The following is an 8,281-nucleotide window of genomic DNA, read 5'->3' on the forward strand; positions in this document are numbered from 1 at the left end:
TAAATGAAATTAAGAAACGTATATATAAGCGAATTTGTAATCCTCGTAGAAAAACAAATAAACATATAATTCGTTTAATACGGGACACAGAGATTAATACAGGACTCAGCAACAGTAGCACACTGCAGGATAACCAGATGATGAGAACGTGACATTAAGCTCATCCAAACAAGAAGAAGATATCCATCTATTGAATTTGATCCATTCTTTTTCTCCAGTACATTAATCCTGAAAACACAAGTTAAAATACGCTTTTCAATATAAAACGGTTGGAAAAAGGTTGTACTTGTGCTCGGTTTCCCCCCTCCCTTTTTGCAAATATCATTTCTGGCTGACCTTGGCTTATTTTGAACCTACTTTCCAGTGCGGAATCGTAGTGTAGGTACGGTTTAGAGTAGAAAGCTATTTAGATTAATTCTTAAGGACTTAGTTTATAATTAATTTTTATAATTTCTATTCAAAATTAATTAATTTGTACTTATTCATTTATATAATATATTTAACTTAATGAACAAGTTATATTAATTTAATTAATTAAACATATTTATTAAATTTACATTAATCTCAAATGCACTTTAAAACAAATAATTTGATAAATTTGTATTCCTGCACCATTTAATTTGCCAAGCTTCCTGCAAATAGGATCTTCTTGATCTTGCAGCACGTTCATGCATTTCCTGCCTCACTCGAAATTTTAAATTCAGATGAAACAAGTTGAAGTTTAGAGTCAGAGCCAGTTACCAAGAGTTTTTCACTAAAGAAATTAACTTTAATTTATGTGCAGAAAATATCCCTGATCATCAAACAGTTCGTCGTAACAAACTGTAGTAAGGAGCGACCCGGCTCAATAGTAATCAAAACTCTAAAAAATGGAATTTTGATACCAATAGCTACATCAAAAGAATCGCATTTTAATGTTGATTTAAAGTATATAAGTTCCATCAAGTTTGATCTCACCCATCGAAAGTTACGAGGCTGAGAAAATTTGTCTTATTTTAGAAAATAGGGGGAAACAACCCCTAAGTCATAGAGCCTTAACGAAAATAACACAATCAGATTCAGCGTATCAGAGAACCCTATTGTAGACGTTCCATGCTCCTATCTACAAAAATGTGGAATTTGGTATTTTTTGCCAGAAAGCAGATCACGGATGCTTGTTTATTTGTTTGTTTGTTTTCTTTTTTTCTCAGGGGCGATCGTATCGACCCAGTGGTCCTAGAATCTTGCGAAAGGGCTTATTCTAAGGGAAATGAAAAGTTCTAGTGCCCTTTTAAAGTGACCAAAAAAATTGGAGAACACCTAGGCCCCCTCCCACGCTAATTACTTTCCCAAAGTCACCAAATCAAAATTCTGAGATAGCCATTTAATTCAGCGTAGTAAAAAAACCTTATAATTATGTCTTAGGGGACGACATACTCCCCCGCAGTCCCCCTGGGAGGGGCCAAAAGTTACAAACTTTGAGCAGTGCTTACATATAGTAATGGTTATTTGGAAGTGTACTGACGTTTTCTGGGGAATTTTTAGGTCGGGGGGGATTGAGAAGGTGGGGATATGTTGGGGGAACTTTCCTTGGAGGAATTGGTCATGGGAGGAGAAAAGTTTCATAAAAGGAGCGCAGGATTTTCTAGCAATATTTAAGAAAAATAATGAAAAAAAAAATATAAAAAATTTTTTTCAACTGAAAGTAAGGAGAAGCATTAAACTTAAAACGAACAGAAATTATTACGCATATGATTGACTCGCCTCCTCCTAATACCTCGCTCTTTACGCTAAAACATTTTTAGTAATTTCAACTATTTATTCTACGGCTTTTGTGATTCAGGGGTTATTCTTAAGAAATTGGGACAAAGTTTAAGCTTTAGTGTAAAGAGCGAGGTACTGACGAGGGGGTGAACCCCTTCATATACTTACTGTTTTACAATATTGTGTTAGAGAGTTGGTGATAAACTAATGCGGATAAGAAGTAATGTTTCGTCTATTTCACCGACAAAATTGATATCGGTGCTTGATTAATCATTTTTGTGTGTATGAGCTATTGAAAATATCAACCCTTAATCGTAGGACCTAACCTTTTATTCGTAGGGCTCTAAAATGTCAAAGGTTTAACATCCTTGAAACCAAACCCAGGTCTGCAGGATAAAAGCTAGATACCCCAGAGCTCTGTCCTGGGCCAAAATCAACATGATTCATTTTCGCTGCCCTGAATAAAGCTATGGAAGTTGTGTCCGAGGGGTGGGGCTACTGAACACTCGTGTGCTTAAAAAACATGGAGACAGGTTGGCTTCTACAAGCCTTATGTATCTTTTAGCAATTATGACTCTCCCCTTTTATACCTTCATTAATTTTGTCCTATCCTCCCTCATTATTTTGGTCACACTAATACCATTAGGCAAACCCAGCAAAAAGAAAATAGAAAAGGAAATTATGAGTACTGATGAGGACAGCCATTACTTGAGGGGAAGGGAAGGGATATCGGGATTTTATTTCGGTGGACAAGTAAAACTAGTCATGACTTTTTAACTTTGTGTCAAGATAAAAGGGGTGTGCATTGAAGCCACCTCTCTTGATGTAAAGGTAGGAGACTCGTTGCAACGAAAAATGAAAGTTTGTCAGCTCTAACTAGTGGTAAGCTGTGGCAAGACGAATATAGTTTGGTTGAGGGAAAAAAAGAATTCTGGGGAAAGACTAGGGGCTCCATGATGTAAAGTCTTCGAGAGATTTCGAAGATCTTCCTCTACCCTCCTTCTGTTTGGTGCAATTTCTGCCCTATGTATCTTTTTTGATACTTTACCTGTATTTCCTCTCTAAATTTCTCTTATGTAAATTTTATCCTTTTTTTTATGCGCTTGTATTTTCAAGATCGTTTTCACCAACGCGAGGTTCAACGCCAGGACCGACGGCGACTTCTTGAAATTGAAAGAAGAAAAAAATGGTTGCGCAATCAGAATGAAGCAAGGAGGGGAAAACCTCATCGCTACCTAAAACCATGGATATTTCCGCTTTGATTGATGATTGCTAGATTTATTGCCTTATTGCCTTATTAAATAAATATAGATTATTTTGACAATGTGTGTAAGATTTATTAGAGGCAGTTAAAAATTACTCTTCATCTGAAAAAAATCAGAAATTATTACTAAGATTTAAAGAAAAAATAAGAGAATATAAAAGGTTGATAAAAAAAAATGACAGAAGCTTAGAGAAGAACAAAAAGAGTTGGAGAAAGCTTTCAATCTAGGTAATATAAAAGATTTCTGGTTAAAAATGTTGATAACAGAAAGCCTATCAGATAGCTCTGCGCCGATACTTGGTCAATTTATTTAGAGAGTATAGAATGCATAGAATTAAGTAATGAAAATTGGAGCGATTTTTTGTTGTTCCCTATGAGAGAAAGGGATTGTGATTTGGCAAGGGGATTTTATCAGAAGAATTAGGAAAGTTGTTAAGAATATGAAAGGAAGGTCTGCACCAGGAGCTGATGGAATACAAGAAATTTTGATTGCTTGAAATGACCTCTTTTGAAAGAGGTCACCTAATGTGATATTGCCTGTGTTAGTTTACTTATTTAATAGAATTATTAGTAACGGAGTATGATCTTCTACATTGAGAACATCGATAATGGTACCTAGATTTAAAGGGGGGAGTCCCAGGGATCTGAGAGTTAAAGGCTGATAGCGTTAGCTCCTATATTTAGCAAAACCTTGGAGGAAATTTTAGATAGCCGGTTAAATGATTGGCTAGAGGGCTTTGGAGTTATGAAAGAAGAACAGGAAGATTTTAGAAAAGGTTTTAGTACTACGTATAGAATATTTATTTTAAGTTGATTAATTGAAAAGTGTGGATCAGGAGAAAATAAATTTTGTGTTGCGTTTTTGGACTTAAAAAAAAGCGTTAGATAATGTTAATAGAGTTCTGCTTAAAAAAGGCCTAGATGATGTGAGGCTGCCTTCTTGATTTATTCGTTTTGTTGTAAATGTGTATTTTGAAACTAGTGCAATATTAAGAGTGCGTATTTTAGGAGTACGTATTTTGAAACTAGTACAATATTAAGAGTACGTGGGTCGAGTCTTTCGAGACCTTCTATAGTTAAGAAAGGAGTAAAGCAGGGAAGTGCCTTGTCACCTCGACTTTTTCGTCTTTTTAATAATGTCTTTACTAAATTTTCAACTAAAAATGGGCTCCAACTGTGAGATTAGGTAATAGAAACGTCTCAGTGCTGTTGTTTGCGGATAACACTGCTCTAGTGGCAAATTCAGCGAATAATTTACAGAAGCTACTGGATTTGATAGATGATTATCTCAAGATGAAGTGCCTTCAGGTAAATGTTCATAAATCAAAAGTAGTTGTATTTAACACGAGGAATGATAACTGTGGAAGTAAATTTTCATTTAAGGGGGGAGGAGATACAAGTTGTGCTTAAAATTAAGTATCTTGGATATATTTACCAATGTAATGGAAGATAGAATTCACATATAAAGGGAATAAAAAATTTCGTTTCATAAAAGGGTCTTTTTATCGAGAATAATTCCCATTCTACATTATAGAGTAGAGATTTGGGAACATGAAAAAACGGCTCAGCTACAGAATATTCAATAAGTGTACATTCAAGAGATTGTTTGGGCTGGATCGAACAATTCATTCCCAGTTTTTAAATGGCGATCTAGTTATATGGCCACGAAAAATTACAGACTAGTTTCAATGCAGCTTATGAAGATTTACTCTCACAGGGGAAAAATGATCATGGCCATTAAAAATAAAAGAAATTTTAGACAAAACCACGTTTTCTTTTGTTTGGAATGAAGGCAAAGGACCAACGGAAGTACAAATTGGGAGAATGAGATTAATATAGTACTAGAGAATCAAATGATCCAAAAATGGAGTGAGGAAATAAAAAAAATCAGAAGGATTAATTTTTTATAAGGATGTTAAGGGGGCTTATGGGAAGGAGTTCTACTTTAAGCTAAATTTGCCAGCTAGATATTTGTCGTTGTGGATGTAGCTCAAGACTAACTGCCTGCTAATTACTGCAAGATTTAAATTATGCGCTAAAGAAAGATGTGCCAATGAAGACATATATAGTGACCCAGTTTGCAGAGCTAAATAGAATTTTTTAGGGCATTGCTTAAGCCGGTGCCATTTCTTAAGCCGGTTCTCTACGATAAGGGAAAGGATCTTTGGAAAAAATGGGTCAATACTTCCAGGTGTCTTAACTAGTACGTCTCCTAAGTTTATTTGTAGAATAGCAAAGTATCTGGAAATTTTGTTAAATAAAAACAAAAAAAATAAAAGAATTACAGCATAAAGTAAATGTAATGTTTTATTTATGCATTTTTCCAAGTATTAAGTGTTTTTTCAGTGACCGTGTCACTGAAAGTACTATTAGATTAATTTAGTGTTTTATGATGATCACTGATCAGAGTTTATGTTGTACGAAAACAAAGAAAGGAAATAAAAAATGAAAAGAAAAAAAAACGAATAGGTGAAAAAACGAGGATTTTATCAGCCAGTAGTAAAATATGAAAAACAAGCAAATATTTCGACAAGGACGTCCGCCAAGTCGTCCTCAGTGCTAAACAAAAAGAGAAAACAAAGAAGAAACAACAGCAAAATCTAACCTTTATAAGTGAACTACACGAGAGGAAGAAAGACACTGACTCAACCAACAAAAACCAAGTTTAAATCAATGAAAGAGAAGTTACCAATTAGATTGAATAAGTATCCTTTGCCTTGCAATAGATTTCGCCTGTCTACAATTTCGGTTTTCATTAGATATGCGGACACGTTGTCTTAAATTAGACTGGGCAACAGTCTGCTTTGAATAGTTTCCCCTTAAAATACTCTCTCTGGTTTCGTTTCGTTGATGATATTCTTGCTGTTTAGGAGCATGGTCAGGACTCTAAAAGATTTTTTGGCACATTTGAATTCTTTTGATTCGAATTTTCAATTTACAATAGAACTGGAAGATTCAGGAAAGCTCCCTTTCTTGGATGTTTTAATTATAAAGAATATTCCTAGCCTGGATTTTTCTATATATAGAAGGCCGACCCATAATGATCGGTATCTACATTTCTCGTCAAATCACCCTCCATGCGTAAAAAGAGGGGTAGTAATTTCTTTAGTCGACAGGGTTCTAAAAATATGTTCACGTAATCATGTAAAATCCGAGTTAGATTATGTTAAAGATATTCTATTCTGCAATGGCTACCCAATCAATCTCATTGAAAATATAATAGATAGACGATTAAAAAAGATAAAACAGGAAAACAGGAAGCCCGTCCCCCTTGATTCACTTAAACTGGCAATTGAGAAAAAACTTTCACTACATTACCATACATCTCGAAACTCAGCGACAAAATTGAAAGAATTTAAAAAAATATAATCTCTCTGTTTCTTTCAAAACTGAACAAAAAGTTGAGCATTTTTACAACTCGGGAAAGGATAAAATCGACCCTATACTAGGTAGTGGTGTCTACAGAGTCCCGTGTTCATGTGGAAAATTTTACATTGGAAGGACCCATCAACAACTAGGGGAACGATTGCAAGAACACAAAATTTCAATAGATAAGTCCCTGAGATTGGAAAATAAAAATGACAACTTTGATTCAGCTCTGGCCCAGCATATATACGAAAATCCTGACCATTTAGTTCTTTTTGAGGAGGCAACTTTAATGTGTACCGTATATGGTCTACCGCAATCTTTTAAAGAAGCAATTGAGATAAAAAAAACATACAAGTAAAAATTTGGCTATAAACAGAGACACGGGAGATATTTCCTTAAGCCCAATTTATAATAATTTAATATTAAAAGACTCTATGAATATTTTCGTCCAATCAAATTTAAGACTACCTGTCTGCATATCTAATGAAAACCGAAACTGTAGACAGGCAAAATCTGTTGCAAGGCAAAGGATACTTATTCAATCTAATTGGTAACTTCTCTTTCATTGATTTAAACTTGGTTTTTGTTGTTTGAGTAAGTGTCTTTCTTCCTCTCGTGTAGTTCACTTACAAAGGTTAGATTTTGCTGTTGTTTCTTCTTTGTTTTCTCTTTTTGTTTAGCACTGAGGACGACTTGGCGGACGTCCTTGTCGAAATATTTGCTTGTTTTTCATATTTTACTACTGGCTGATAAAATCCTCGTTTTTTCACCTATTTGTTTTTTCTCTTTTCATTTTTTATTTCCTTTCTTTGTTTTCGTACGTCATGCATAGCCAGTATGGTCTCAGAACGTATTTAGAGTTTATGTTATTTATACCTTTATTTTATTTTACTGTGTTCATGGCCGTATACTTGGCTTTAAAATACACTTATCTATCTATGTATAATTGACGATAGTTGTAATGATTGCAGATACCTTGAGCACAAAATCAGTATGGTTTTATCTCTTCTCTATATCTGCATTCACTTGAGACTAAGTGAAATAATGCCAGTTGATTTGCCATTGGGTCTTTTTGGGAAAGTCTTTTTTAATTAAGACCAGTATCTGGTAATCCTCTGTATATACCTCCGACACGGCTTGAAGTAACAAAGAGGATTGAATCATTTGGTACTTTCAACCTCTGGTATTTATTCGAGCACGAGGAACAAAACATAAAAGTGAGACAGAAGATGGACCTGTGATAGGTTCATACACTTTGTGAAGTATACTGAAAGTCATACACTTTCACGGGTGAAAATCTGAATAGTCTTCACAAGAAAAAGATCACGAAACCTTACAGAGGTTCAAATAATGAAATTATATATCTCTGCTCAAAATTATCTACAGAGTTAAAAACAACCGATCATTCTCATGCCTACGCGAAAAGATTGTATGGCTAATAGGCATGTAATCATATACATTAGATGTTACAGGATCGTTTGTCAAAGAGGGAGATGGTTCGAATCCTAGTGTTCCCAATTATTTTGTTTGGGACGGGGGTCAGTGGTGTGACTCTGTAAGCTCAGCCAGAGTCGACCCAGCTCTAAATGGGTACCTGGAGAAATCTGGGGAAGGTAAACAGAAAGGGTGTGCAAAAGCACAGGATGGTTGGCCCCCAACCCCCCATTGCACTTCCTGGCTAAAGGGCCGAGAAACGGAGATTAGCACCGCCAGTAGGGGCTGTAAAGTCTAATCCCGTATTCTTTACTTTTTTTTATTAGACACAGGAAAAGCCTATGGACCTTTTTTCGTATTTTGAATAGTAAAATAGGAACCACAGTGAATCATCACCCAGCTAAGTCAATCAAATATGGGGTCACAGCCAGAGAAGCAGCTTTTCAGAAGTTGCTTCTCGTCAGAAAGTGT

This window comes from Artemia franciscana, chromosome 10, assembly GCF_032884065.1.
Source record: "Artemia franciscana chromosome 10, ASM3288406v1, whole genome shotgun sequence".
NCBI lineage: Eukaryota > Metazoa > Arthropoda > Branchiopoda > Anostraca > Artemiidae > Artemia > Artemia franciscana.